Genomic DNA, 14500 nt, shown 5'->3' with positions numbered 1-14500 from the left:
ACAATGCAACCAACCAAGCATTCAAGAGAACAAAAACGTGGTGTCGCTGTTCAGGAGAGGACAGAATAAACGCTACCCTGCCGATTCAAAACGCTGCTCCTTTTTTTTTTTTAATCAGCAGATTCAAGTCTGCTGAGAGATCCATATTCTACCATCCTATCACCATAAGTCACCATATTTCCGAACGTCGTTTCCAGCCTTATCCAAACAGCACCTTGCCTGATAAATACAGGAAGTTCAGAATTAAAACAACAAAAAGCCTGATAAATTCAGGAAATACAACAAAAAATACATTTAAAACATAATGAGTCAAGCATATGTCCCCCAATATTTCCCCCCTGTTTATCATGTATTGAAGGCATGTATTTTTTTTTTTTTTTCTATAGTACTTCCCTAATAACCTCTTCCGGTAGGATTTTCGACTATTAGTTCATAAACCGAGCAATACATTAACACTCAAAGGGATGTTGCTTCAATTCTCGAAGATAGATTCTCGGAACAGTTGGCTCAACTGTAAGTCACTGGGCTCCATGGACATCTCAAAGCCCTCATTGTGGATTTTATTTTCCAAGAGCGGGTATAACTGTGTGGGATCAACCTCCCTGGGTGATAAGGCCGTAGTGATGAGACGGTTCACAAGACTGCGCAGACAAGGAATACAACAACATCCACACAAGGTCAGAATTGCTGCAAATACAGCCATAGATGTTAAAACAGATTGAACTAGGGCTTTGTATTTCCCGAATACATTCATCCAGGAATCCCACATCGTAGTTTCCACCCTTGAATGCTCCTTCATCTTCCGGTTGAGGGTGCGCAGGCCGTCAATGGCCAATGTCAGACTGCCTCCTGCAGCTGTGTTGTTTGGTACGAACGAGCAGCATTGCTCTCCAAACACGGCGCAAAACCCCATTTTTCTCAGCCAAGAGCATATCAAGCGCTATTCTGTTCTGAAAAGCCATTAGGGAAGTGGCGGATAATTGCCCATGCACGGCCTCAAAACCGTCTTGTGTCCAATTTCCTAATTTCTGAACATTGTAATAGATGTAGTTGATCCTGTCTACGTTCTTATTAATCGTACACCACCAACACAAGGTTGATTCGAATCCCGCTGCTATTTGATTTGCTATTTTATTTTCGTCAGGCACCCCCCTGGGAACCCCAATTGCATCTATGTAAGTTGGATCTGTTAGCTTCTCCCAGGGCGGGGTTGACCGCTTCGTCTGGTGCCAGTCTGCAGGCACCAGGCTGTCTATTTTGAATAATAGGTTACTTATTGTTGTTGAATATATGGAAAAGGGTTACTAAGACACACAACCCGGTGGTGTTTGTGGGCAATCGATCAAACAACCTGATCCCAAACTTGATCCCAACTTCTGCAACGACAATCAACGACATTATTACCTGTAATAATGGTCGTGGCCCCATACAAAGCACGCAATCTTGTTGAGTGACATTAGCTGCTTGCTCCACTTAAAGAAGCCAATTGTTGTTTTTACCACATCAAGCATGTATCAATGTTTTTTTTTTTTTTTATATAGGCTAAAGCCATATGTAGCTGTACCAGTCCCACCAACCCCCCTGTTGAGACATGTGTTTTCCCATGGCTCAAAATCGCAGCCCATTTGTATGTAGATATGTACATATGTAGATTGGTTTTTTTTTTTTTTTTTTCTTAAAAAAATTGTAAATAATAAAAATTAAATTAACAGTTGTTGATAAGGTAACATCCAAATTGCATCAAAAACCCGCGTAGAAACACATCCTCAGTCATGCTGAAAATCCAAGACTACTATAGCAGTAACATCCAACATCCGTTACGCACCCGATTCGTCTTTACACAAAAATTTGCCCCTCCCAAAAATAAATAAACAAAAGAATGCACGAAAAATCAGCTACAGGACATAGTGAAGGAGAACAGAGGTCATACGGTCACAATTTTGGAGGCCTAATGTGGGTGGGGAGTCTGTTTAAAGCTAAGAGGGCCTGCTCTGCATCAGGGTTCCACAGCACCTGAGAAGACATCGATTTATAATGAGTGAGGGCAGTTAAAGGCTTGCTGAACCTTGGAAGAAATACTCAAAGGTAGGAACAAAAGGCAATAAATAACAACAACTGTTTTACAGTAATGGATGTGAGGAGTTTGGATGACAGGTCCTTGTCATCTTCCACTAATAATGCGACCCAGAAATATAACGGAAATGTAACAGCAAAAATGCAACTGAAATCCAAACCAAAACTGAGACAATAACCCTATTGCTGTAAATAATAATAATAATAATTATTCTCTAAATGCTCTCGGTCTGGGTTCAAGGAAACAAAAAGTGCACAGCGCAAGATATAACCAGAATAATGTAGTCATCCCAATGCTACCATTTAAATAAAGAACAATACAGTATCATATCGGTCATTGGCTGGGGCAACACAATGAAATGAAATAAAATCCACAGTACAATATAAATGTGAAGCCCTTTTTTTTTTTTTTTTTTTTTTTTTTTTTTTATGTCTTCCACTGTTTTTCTTTTACATGGCTGCACTAGAATCAACAATGAGAAAAGAAAAAAATTCACTTGTCAGAGGGATGCGTATCAGTGTGTTATGTCTTCGTATTCAGCGTGTCAGTGTAGGTCAGTGTAGGTGTGATGGACCTTATTCAAAGACACAGTAACAGAGGCAGACAGTGCAGCCATTGGGAAATCTCCCTTCTTAAATAAAATAAAACAACACAAAACCCAGAAAAAAGAACCCAAAGTGTACATACAACAGTACAATATTCATTTAAAATTGCACAGTTTAGATGTAATGTATATATTTTCCCCAGCTTTTCACAAACTTAATTTTAAAACTCTCAGAAAGAAAAGAAAACAAACAAACAAAATACACAAAATGTAAATTCAAAAAATTTCCCATATTCCCTTTAAATCTGAATAAGGTGGAGACCTGTTGTAAATCGCTGTTCTGATGCCCAGACGGTAAAATCTATTGCTAAGAGTTCCAAAACAAAACAAGAGAGAGAGATAGATAGGCCCCACACACACACACACACACACATACCAGAGAGATAAGGTCTGCCAATGCGTGTAGACGCACATACCCACACACACACACACACACACACACCCACACACAGAGGCTGGAGTGTCTCATCAGAACTCCTGTCCTGCACTTGTATTTTCCTGTAGATGTAACCATTCCCCTATTCCGCCAGTACTGAGCAAATGTATATTGGCTATCAGTATATATAGTAACATCTTTCCCTTTCATTAATTTACAAGCCTCAGTTAGAGCAATTATTTTGGCTGCTTGCGCTGAAAAAGTCGATGGTAAGTTGTCAGCTTTAATCACTGCTGTCACCATGGCGTAGCCCGTTTATGTTTTTCCCAAATAATTTTTCTTTGAAGAGCCATCGATGAATATTACCTCACCCTGAGGCAAGGTTGGTCACTTAAATCTAATCTAGATTTAGCTGTGTGTTCGTGTTATTCTCCGTCATCGGGTAAAGTTAACAATGTGGCTGGGTTAAATGTGGTGCATCGTTCGATAGTGAGATGTGGCTGTGACAGCAACGTGGCCATGCAGGAGAGGTGCCTTGCAGGTGATAAAAAGATCATATTGGTTTGCAGTAGTAAAGCAGCCACTGCATGTGGGACCTTAAGGGTCAATGGGTGGAATAAAACTATTCCGGCACTTGCTTCTACTGCCATCGACGCCGCTATCACCGCCCTCACACAGTGTGGCAATGCGCGGGCTACATTATCTAATTTGGATGAAAAATAAGCTATCGGCCTCAGGTTGTCGGCCTAGGACAGAAGTCATATATTTGTCTTTGCAGTCCACCATTTGTATAAACGGTTTACTTTAATTTGGCAAGGCTAGAGCTAAATTGGAGGTCAGCGCCTGTTTAATATCACAAAAAGCTTTCTCTGCTTCTGACATCCAATTTAGCGGTGATGTCATTTTCAGGTCTTCAGTGTAAATTAAAGCCGTGAGTGGGGAAATAATCTCAGCGTAATTTGGTACCCAACTTCTACAATAATTAGTTAATCCTAAGAATGACATCATTTGTTTTTTATTAATTGGTTTTGGCGCCTGTAGGACCGCTGTTTTCCGTTTGTGGATTCCACAATTGCGTTTGTGGATTCCACAATTGCAATTAGTTTTTACTAACTTTGTGCCCCTCTTTAGCTAGGTGATTTAAGAGGGCCACAGTGTCGTTTTTACATGCATCTAGACTCGGAGAAGCCACTAATATATCATCAACGTAAAGTAGAATCTGGCTTCCCCCAGGTGGTTGAAATTTGGACATGCTGGCATGCATGGCTTGTGAATATATAGTAGGGCTTTCGCAATAGCCCTGGGGAAGCCTAGTATAGGTCTATCGTTTCCCCTTAGATGTAAAAGCGAACCAAAATTGGCTGTCTGTGTCTATGGGAATGGAGGAAAAGGCATTACTAATGTCGACCACAGTAAATATTTGCGCATCTGGTCTTTAGAATTTGGAATTTAGTAATGTGTGTGGGTCAGGCACACACGGAGCTCGCTGTACTACTGCAGCATTTACTGCCTGCAGATCCTGCACCTTTCTCCATCCCACCGAGGGAGCTTGTTTTTTACCGGGAATATAGGTGTATTGCAGGGGGAATAATCTCTCTCTATAATAACCCCTGCTTGCTGTAAGTCACGTATCACTGGTGTTTTGCCTTCTAGTGTGTCAGGTTTAAGCGGATATTGTCTTATGCAAGGCCGATATTCTGTTTTGGGTCTGACTTGTACCGGCAAAATTCCTTTTATCAGTCCTACATCAGACGGTCCTTGTGACCACAATGATTGAGGGATTTGTGCTAGTTCATCTTCATCTTCTTCAGTGAGCAGAAAATGTCACTGGTTTCTGGACGTACTCCAGTCTTGGTCTGTATTGTCCAATACAGCCATTTCCAAATTATGCTCTAATTTGTCCCACATGTCTGCCCAAATCCGTTGCGCTGTCACCTTCTTGAACTATGGTGCCCAACGACTTCCAACTCCTCTCTCTGTTTTTATACAGTGAGATGTGCGGTGGACACCAACCCGGAGCATTGCTAGGTAAAGCGACCCCCACCACCACGTTACCTTGCCCGTCCAAGTAAACATAAAGAATGACTATGGTTGTTGGCGTGAGTCGTGACAATTTCTTTTCGTATATTGGATCAGGCCAAGGAGAGTTTTTATACCACATGGTGACATGTAGTTCGTCAGAGGGCATGAGCTCCACACCTGTTACGGAGTGGAGACGAGTGCCAAACCTAATTTAAGTAAGCCGTCTCTTCCCAGCAAATTAACAGGGCATTCTGGGATAAAGAGGATGGACACGTTTTACATGATGTTCCTTTGGGGTCTCTCACCCAAACTGGTTTAGAAGCATTGACTATTGTTGTACCCCCATTTGCTGATCTCCCTACTACTCCCTTATCTCCCGGCCCTGCTAGACAGTCTCTGGCTATGTGCCCAGTCTTCCCACAGGACCAGCAGCCTGCTCTCCATTGGCCCTGTGTGTTCCACCCTCGTCCTTGGACACCCCCTCTTCTTCTTCCCCTGCGTCCTCCCTGTCTCTCTCTATCTCCGCCTACATGGTAAAATGTGTCTGTATCCCGCATAGTGTTTTCCCAAAAGGTGTCAATTTTTTTATAGGTTTGTCTTTTCCTTTTAGTTCTTATCAGTTTGTCTATGTGCATGGCGTGGATATGCCATATCCCATATCCAGATACAGGGGAGGAGCTACAGGCACAGAGGGAAGCGCTGGTGGCTGCACTAGCGGCCCCCATTGCCTCCTCCTCCTCCACTCCTTCCTCGTCAGCCCTACGCACCCCTTCCCTCTGACTTCCCCTACTTCCAGTTTCTTCATTATCTTCTTTGCGGTTAAACAGAGTAGTTCTTCGCTTCCATCACTTTAACTGCCTGATCCTCTCTCTCCCTTTCCTCCTCACGTGCTGCATTCTCTCTAGCCTGTCTTATCTTCCTCTCCCCCTCTTCTCCCTTTCCTGCTATCTTTATCCACTGTATTAAAGCCTCAACCCCTTCTCGCTTCATTTGCTTCTCCTTATTTTTACATGTATGTTTTATGACTCCCTGTAACTCAATTAGGCTTTGTACTCTCAATTGTCCATCAAACCCGTATTTTGTTATCCATTTATCTAACGGCTCGACGTAGGCTTTGTTAATCTGCTCTACACATTTCCAGTCTTTACATTTTAGTTCTTCTTTCGGTTCTGGTTTACTGGATCCCTTACCCATTTTGACCTAAATTTGGGCCAGTGTGTCGTACCTGGGGTATCCTAAAACACTGGTTTTTGTTCACAGGACAGCGTATCAAAATTCCTCTCGTGGTGTATTTCACTTCTACCTCAAATCATTTGGGGTGGAAATACCTTGCCTCTGCGTCCACGAGGGGTCGCTGTTTCCTTCCCTGTGAGGTTTTGTATGGAGTGTCCGTCTAGTGACTTTCACCCCCACTCATCCACACACTCACACCTGCGCGCACGCTCATACCCCTGTATGAGTTTTAAATCACTTATTTTACTATTGAACGTTCCTTTTCACTGGCAGAGGAGTCCGTCCTCCCCGCGGAATTTAACCCTTTACGGGAGGGGTCCGCCCCCCCCCCCACGGAATTTAACTGCCTTCGTTACCTGCCAGAGTCTAGAATACCCAGGGTTTGTTTCCTTTAAGTAACCTCTTGTTACTCTTGTTACCTCTTGTTACCTCTTGTAACATCTTGTAACCTCTTGTTACCTCTTGTAACCTCTTGTTACCATTCATTCCATTTCTTTTAAACAGAAGTCAACTTACCCCCGTGCCTTCTCTCACTCGTAAGATTCCGTCAACCTCCAGATCCCAACCGACGGGTCGGCCTCCCAGTCCCCAAAGGGGTCTGTCTCTGACCCCTCCTAAGGAGTCAGCCTTGGCCAAGGATTTCCTGGTATCCGTCCCGCCCGCTGGAATCCTTTGGTGTCTTGGAATCCGGCTCGAAGGACCAATAAAATGTTAGAGTTGTACGCCGTTCCAACACTTATAAACCAGAGAAGAATGACACGAAGAAGTTGAGCTCTTTTACTTGCAAGGAGAGCGATCAGAGACGACCAATACAGCAGCCTCCAAAAAGCTCTGCCGTCTCTTCCGCTTCCTCTCTTTTTATTCAATAATAGGGCGGTACATTCATCACAGGATCACACCAAATAAGCTTATAATTTGCATGTAGGGTTGTCTCTTTGGTAGACGCTCCATCGCCAAGGTCTTCTTGTTTTTCTTGCTTCTCCGCGGCTGCAGGCCTCCTCTTATCAAGTCGCGGTCATTCTGTTCTGCAAACAGCCTTTAGCCCACCAGTTTCTGAAGAGACTAATGATTCAATGTAGTGCGCATATTAAAAAGATTAATATAGTTTAATGCATGCGAGATATATATATATATGTCAAAAGGATTAATAGAGTTTAATACATGTGGGATATATATGTCAAAAAGGTAGTAAAGGTTAATAGCATGATAACTTATATACATTTTCCAACATTATCTGGCTCAGATTAATGATGGAGTGAATGGCACAGTGATATATGTTTGTTTTTCTATTTTCATGCCATTATGTTGGACATGTTGCAATTGTACCATACTGTACCATACCATACCATACCATACCATACCATACCATACCATACCATACCGTTGTGGCCAGAGATAGAGAGATATTTAGAATTAAACTCATTCCCATTCGTGCTAAATAACATCTAAAGGGTGGCCTTTGGAGTCGATGGGAAAATGTACATGCTTAGTGACATTGAAACAGTTCAGCATTTTGAGAAAATCTGCATCAAACATGAATCGACATGCCAATTGAAACAACCTAGATAGATGACTGGACTAACAAATGAGATCAACCTCAACAACCTCAGAAAGTCATTCCAGTAGTGTTTCCAAGTACTTTGATTGCCCTTCTACTTCATGTCACTTCCCTCAGGAGCTCTGTGTTGGGCCGCCTTGACTGAATACCCACCAAGGCCTTTTTTTTGTTGTTACATTGCTTATGGTCAAAGTATCAGATGACCAGCTGCTACTGAAATGATATTGCTTAGGAACAGCTGGATCAGAATATAAATGGAAACTTTCTAGAAACTGTCTACTGTTCAAATGAAAACTTGCCAATAAGGTCAATTGGGAGACCAAACCACAAAATTCTTCTGTATTTTCTGATGTTTTGCTGTAAATGTCTGATAGAGAGTGTTATCCTTATGGTTTTGTAGAGGACATCACTTCATCAGGCTGAATCAGGCATTTGGTCTGTCAGGTGCATAAGACAATGCTGCTTACATTTTTATTATAACAATTTGCATATACTCCAGAATCCATTAATTGCAAAGTCCTTCTTGTGGGGAAGATACTTTGCTCAGTGGCACCTTGAAGGACCGGGATTCAAATCTTTTTCCCTGCAAGATCAACAACAGATGCACAACGGACGCACAACATCATGTGATGCGGTACATCAAGGTCCCACTGCAATTTCCATGGGTTGTTGTGTCATTCCCTGTGTCCGTGGTCTCATGGTCAGGGCTATTGAGAGAGGCATCACAACTCAGATGGCATCTGTGTCAGCACCTCTGTTGATGGCTGATGGCTCAAATAGTGACGGTGATAAGAATTTTGTTTAATTTTTAGAGTCTGCCTTTTCTTTATACGCTTGTCATTCTTTATACTCTTGTGATAATGAGTATGATCATGTAATCAAAAGGGGGGAGACAATTATTATATTTTCTATGCTTGCAGGGTTTTATTAGAGTGTAATGGAAAATTCTAATGTTTTGTATGCTTACAGGATTTTAATAGAGTTTAATGGGAAATTGCATTTCTTTTATGTACGTACAACAGTGTGTTTTGACTTAGTATTTGCAAGATAAAAATTCTCTGATATGAAAATTGTCTTTCGGCAAAAGACAATGCTATTTCTGCTTCTGTCAGCCCCTGATTACAGTAATAATGAATGCAATAGTTCCTGATTCTGTATCTATCAATAGGCAAGCTCATCTGGACATAACACTTGAGATTTAAAAAAAGAGAATGGACTTGGTCACCACTGGAAATGGAAAAAGGCACCAGGAAATTTCAAAAGACCAGGAAATTTCTAAATTTGTTTGTGCCTGCCTACTGGACATATATGGATATAGCCTCTCTGAAAATTATGGAAGGTATGTCATGCCTCAACATCCCTGAGCATAGCTGACTGACATGTTGCATGTTCGGTCCTGATCACCCCAGGTATTGTGTCGTTTATTATACCCCACCCCCTTTTCACTTATGTTGTATTCTGCTGCCTGCTCCTTCGTCTGTACTGTGACACCTTTTTGAATAAAATTAATCACATGGATTCGAAGGCACAGTTTTGCATCACAATTAAAAGAAAAAAATGTATCATGTCATAATTGATTCAAATGAATGAATCATTTGATTCATATATTCTGCCTGGTTTGAATGGCTAGTGTTTCTAGGAATTTTCTAAATAACAAAAGTCTCAGAGAGCATGTCTGATGGGTCCCTGATGTGACCAAATAAAAGGTGATGTAATCCCACTGGATACTGCAGCTGTTATTGGATTTTTATACAATGTCTTCACCCGAGGGGGGAGAAGCCAGGGCCAAACCCTTTTCGGCATCTAGGGAAACAGCAGCAATTAGTGATTGTTTAGATTATGCAATACACATTAAATGAATTTATATCATTACGTTATCAGACGTGGATCTATTCTTCAGAAAAAATGTTTGGTCATTATGTTGGTAATTCTCACTTCTTGTAATCTAATGGGTCTAAAACGGAATGGATCTATGTCTCTGTCTTTCTTAGGGATTAAGGAAATTAAGGCTTCAATACATGTTGGTGTTAACCACCTTTCTCAAAGATTTCAAGATATACACACGTGGACAAAATTGTTGGTACCCTTCAGTCAATGAAAGAAAAACTCAAAATGGTCACAAAAATAACTTGAATCTGACAAAAGTAATAATAAATAAAAATATATACTATGAAATTTAACTAATAAAAGTCAGACATTGCTTTTCAACCATGTTTCAACAGAATTATTTAAAAAATAAACTCATGAAACAGGCCTGGACAAAAATAATGGTACCCCTAGAAAAGACTGAAAATAATGTGACCAAAGGCACATGTTAATCCAAGGTGTGTACACTAATTAGCATCACAGGTGTCTACAATCTTGTAATCAGTCAGTGGACCTATATATAGGGCTCCAGGTAGTCACTGTGTTGTTTGGTGACATGGTGTGTACCATGGTGTTGTCTCAGGAGATTAGAAAGAAAATTATAGACAAGCATGTCAATGGTAAAGGCTATAAGACCATCTCGAAGCAGCTTGATGTTCCTGTGACTACAGTTGCACATACTATTCAGAAATTTAAGATCCATGGGACTTAAACCAACCTCCCTGGACGTGGCCGCAGGAGGAAAATTGATGACAAATCAAAGAGATGAATAATACGAATGGTAACAAAAGAGCCCAGAAAAACTTCTAAAGAGATCCAAGGTGAACTTCAAGCTCAAGGAACATCAGTGTCAGATCGCACCATACGTCGTTGTTTGAGCCAAAGTGGACTTCATGGGAGACGACCAAGGAGGACACCATTGTTGAAAACAAATCATAAAAAGCCAGACTGGAATTTGCCAAACTACATGTGCACAAGCCAAAAAGATTCTGGGAGAATGTCCTATGGACAGATGAGCCAAAAATGGAACTTTTTGCCAAGGCACATCAGCTCTATGTTCACAGACGGAAAAATGAAACATATCAATTAGGGCTGCAACTAACGATTATTTTAATAATCGATTAATCGGACGATTATCTCTTTGATTAATCGTAGAATCGGATAAAAAACAAACAAACTAGATAAGCATTCATTTCCAACACTTTATTCAAAAACAGAACCAAAATCTTTAGAAAGTGCACAAACATGTTGCTCCTTGAGCTGTTATAATAATAATAAAATTAAATAAAAGTGGACTAACACGAAAAACGTACACATGTATGCTTTACATCTGCCAAATAAAGACTTTCTTTTTTTTTTTTTAAATAAAGTGCCACCTGAGCTGCCAGAATGATAAATAATTTATACAAAAAATAAAGAAAAATACAAATCAGAAAATTTAACAGGATTTGTTTGAATGTCAGAACTTGTTCTCTACACTACACTGCAGATACACACTCGCAGACGCACACACTCACAAACTTTCACACTGACACACACACACTGCAAAAAATGCTTTTTTAACTTAGTAGGTTTGTCCTGTTTTCAGTCCAAATATCTAAAAAATATTAAATCAAGATACATTTACTAGACACATGAAATTGTCTTGTTTTCTGAAAAAACATCTCAAAATTAAGTGATTGTTTGCTTAAAACAAGCAAAATTGTCTGCCAATTGTCTGCCAATTTAGATATTTGGACTGGAAACGAGACAAAATGACTAGGTAAGAAAAGCTTTTTTGCAGTGTAGATATACATGACAACAGATTGAAAAATGAATGGTCCAAAAAAGGCTAGTGAATAAAAACATGTCTTTAGTCTTTTAATGCAAAGTAACTATAGCACCCCTGCTTTACTACTGTTATTAACGCGCTAACGCTAACTTGTCATGCTTGTCAAGCTGGATGACGGGTAAACATTTACAGCATTTATCAGACGCCCTTATCCAGAGTGACAATCAGTACAGGGACAGTCCCCCCTGGAGCAATTTAGGATTAAGAGTCTTGCTCAGGGACACCATAGGCGAGTGTGTTACCCACTAGGCTACTACCACCCACCGTCGTCCACGCAGAGACGCAGAGAACAGTCTGAACGCTGTTTCATCCCCCCTCCACACCTGTAGGTGGCGCTGTACGTCCCCGTCTAGTTCTCCTCCGCGGTGAGTTAAACACCAGCACCAGGGACATTACATTCCTCACTTCAAAATGGAACTAAAGTATTTCAGGTGCTGGATCATTGCCGTGGTGCTCCCGTGCCGTGCCATGTCGCTTTTGCATATTTTCACATAGATTTATCTGCCTCCGCCATGTATCTGTGCTCTACCTCCGCTCGTTTTTTTTTATTTTTGCTCCGCGCTGTCTATGAAGCGCCAAACTCTGCTAGCATCTGTGCACGAGAGAGACCGAGTGTGTTCACTCTGCTCCGCGCTCAAATAAAGTATTTTTTTTAATAATCAAATGTCTCCGCGTCGCGCAACACAATGAATTGATTAGGAAATTCGTTGCCAACTCTTTTAGTAATCGATTTTTACCGATTTAATCGATTCATTGTTGCAGCCCTAATATCAATAAAAGAACACCGTCCCTTCTGTGAAACATGGATAATTATAATTTGCATGTTGGAAAATGTATATAAGTTATCATGCAATTACCTTTTATTTCCTTTTTGACATTTAAATCTCACATGTATTAAACTGTATTATTCTTTTTAATATGCGCACTATATTTAATCATTAGTCTCTTGGATAAGAAACTGGTGGGCTAAAGGTTGTTTGCAGAACAGAATGACCACGACTTGATAAGAGGAGGCCTGCAGCCACAGCGAAGCAAGAAAACAAGAAGACCTTGCGATGGAGCATCTACCAAGAGACAACCCTACATGCAAATTATAAGCTTATATGGTGTGATCCTGTGATGAATGTACCGCCCTTTATTAAATAAAAAGAGAGGAAGCGGAAGAGACGGCAGAGCTTTTGGAGGCAGGATCGTCTCTGATCACTCTCCTTGCAAGTAAAAAGAGCTCAACTGCTTCGTGTCATATCTCTCTGTGATGGATAAGTGACTGATAAAAATTCCTTTTATCAGTCCTACATCAGACGGTCCTTGTGATCACAATGATTGAGGTATTTGTGCTAGTTGTGATTCGTCTTCTTCAGTGAGCAGAAAATGTCACTGGTTTCTGGAGTCCATATATACTCCAGCCTTGGTCTGTATTGTCCAATACAGCCGTTTCCTGGTCAAGCCTGTGTGTGCGCTATGCTCTAATTTGTCTGCCCAATCCGTTGCGCTGTCACCTTCTTGAACTATGGTGCCCAACGACTTCCAACTCCTCTCTCTGTTTTTATACAATGAGATGTGAGGTGGATACCATCCCGGGGCATTGCTTTGAGTGGGGTAGGTAAAGCGACCCCCGCCACCTTGCCCGTCCGAGTAAACATAAAGAATGACTATGGTTGTTGGCGTGAGTCATGACAATTTCTTTTCGTATATTGGATCAGGCCCAGGAGACTTTTTATACCACATGGTGACATGTAGTTCGTCAGAGGGCGAAGTTCCACACCTGTTACGGAGTGGAGACGAGTGCCAAACCTAATTTAAGTAAGCCATCTCTTCCCAGCAAATTAACAGGGCATTCTGGCATAAAAAGGATGGACTTTTTACTTGATGTTCCTTTGGGGTCTCTCACCCAAACTGTTTTAGAAGCAGTGACTATTGTTGTACCCCCATTTGCTGATCTCCCTGCTACTCCCTACTACTTCTTCTCCTCCAGTCAAGTCGTATTATCTCCCGACCCTGCTCTCCAGTGCAATACTCAGAGACATGGCCAAGGTAAGAAAGGCTGAAAGACGACCACCACTGAACAAGACACACAAGCTGAAACGTCAAGAGTGGGCCAAGAAATATCTCAAGACTGATTTTTCTAAGGTTTTATGGACTGATGAAATGAGAGTGAGTCTTGATGGGCCAGGTGGATGGGCCCGTGGCTGGATTGGTAAAGGGCAGAGAGCTCCAGTCCGACTCAGACGACAGCAAGGTGGAGGTGGAGTACTGGTTTGGGCTGGTATCATCAAAGATGAGCTTGTGGGGCCTTTTTGGGTTGAGGATGGAGTCAAGCTCAACTCCCAGTCCTACTGCCAGTTTCTGGAAGACACCTTCTTCAAGCAGTGGTACAGGAAGAAGTCTGCATCCTTCAAGAAAAACATGATTTTCATGCAGGACAATGCTCCAAGTACTCCACAGCGTGGCTGGCAAGAAAGGGTATAAAAGAAGAAAAACTAATGACATGGCCTCCTTGTTCACCTGATCTGAACCCCATTGAGAACCTGTGGTCCATCATCAAATGTGAGATTTACAAGGAGGGAAAACAGTACACCTCTCTGAACAGTGTCTGGGAGGCTGTGGTAGCTGCTGTACGCAATGTTGATGGTGAACAGATCAAAACACTAACAGAATCCATGGATGGCAGGCTTTTGAGTGTCCTTGCAAAGAAAGGTGGCTATATTGGTCGCTGATTTGTTTTTGTTTTGTTTTTGAATGTCAGAAATGTATATTTGTGAATGTGGAGAGGTTATATTGGTTTCACTGATAAAAATAAATAATTTAAATGGGTATATATTTGTTTTTTGTTAAGTTGCCTAATAATTATGCACAATAATAGTCATTTGCACACACAGATACCCCCCTAAAATAGCTGAAAATAAAAACAAAGTAAAAACTACCTCCAAAAACAT

General features: G+C 41.2%; 1 protein-coding gene across 1 annotated transcript in view; it reads right to left on the bottom strand.

Moving 5' to 3' along the window:
- The window catches only part of pde9aa (phosphodiesterase 9aa), a 69872-nt gene that overhangs the window by 48812 nt on the left and 6560 nt on the right, over positions 1–14500 (bottom strand). The gene's annotated exons all lie outside the window — the stretch shown is intronic.

This window comes from Denticeps clupeoides, unplaced genomic scaffold (genome assembly GCF_900700375.1).
Source record: "Denticeps clupeoides unplaced genomic scaffold, fDenClu1.1, whole genome shotgun sequence".
Taxonomy (NCBI): Eukaryota; Metazoa; Chordata; class Actinopteri; order Clupeiformes; family Denticipitidae; genus Denticeps; species Denticeps clupeoides.
This window is presented reverse-complemented; position numbering and strand designations above follow the sequence as displayed.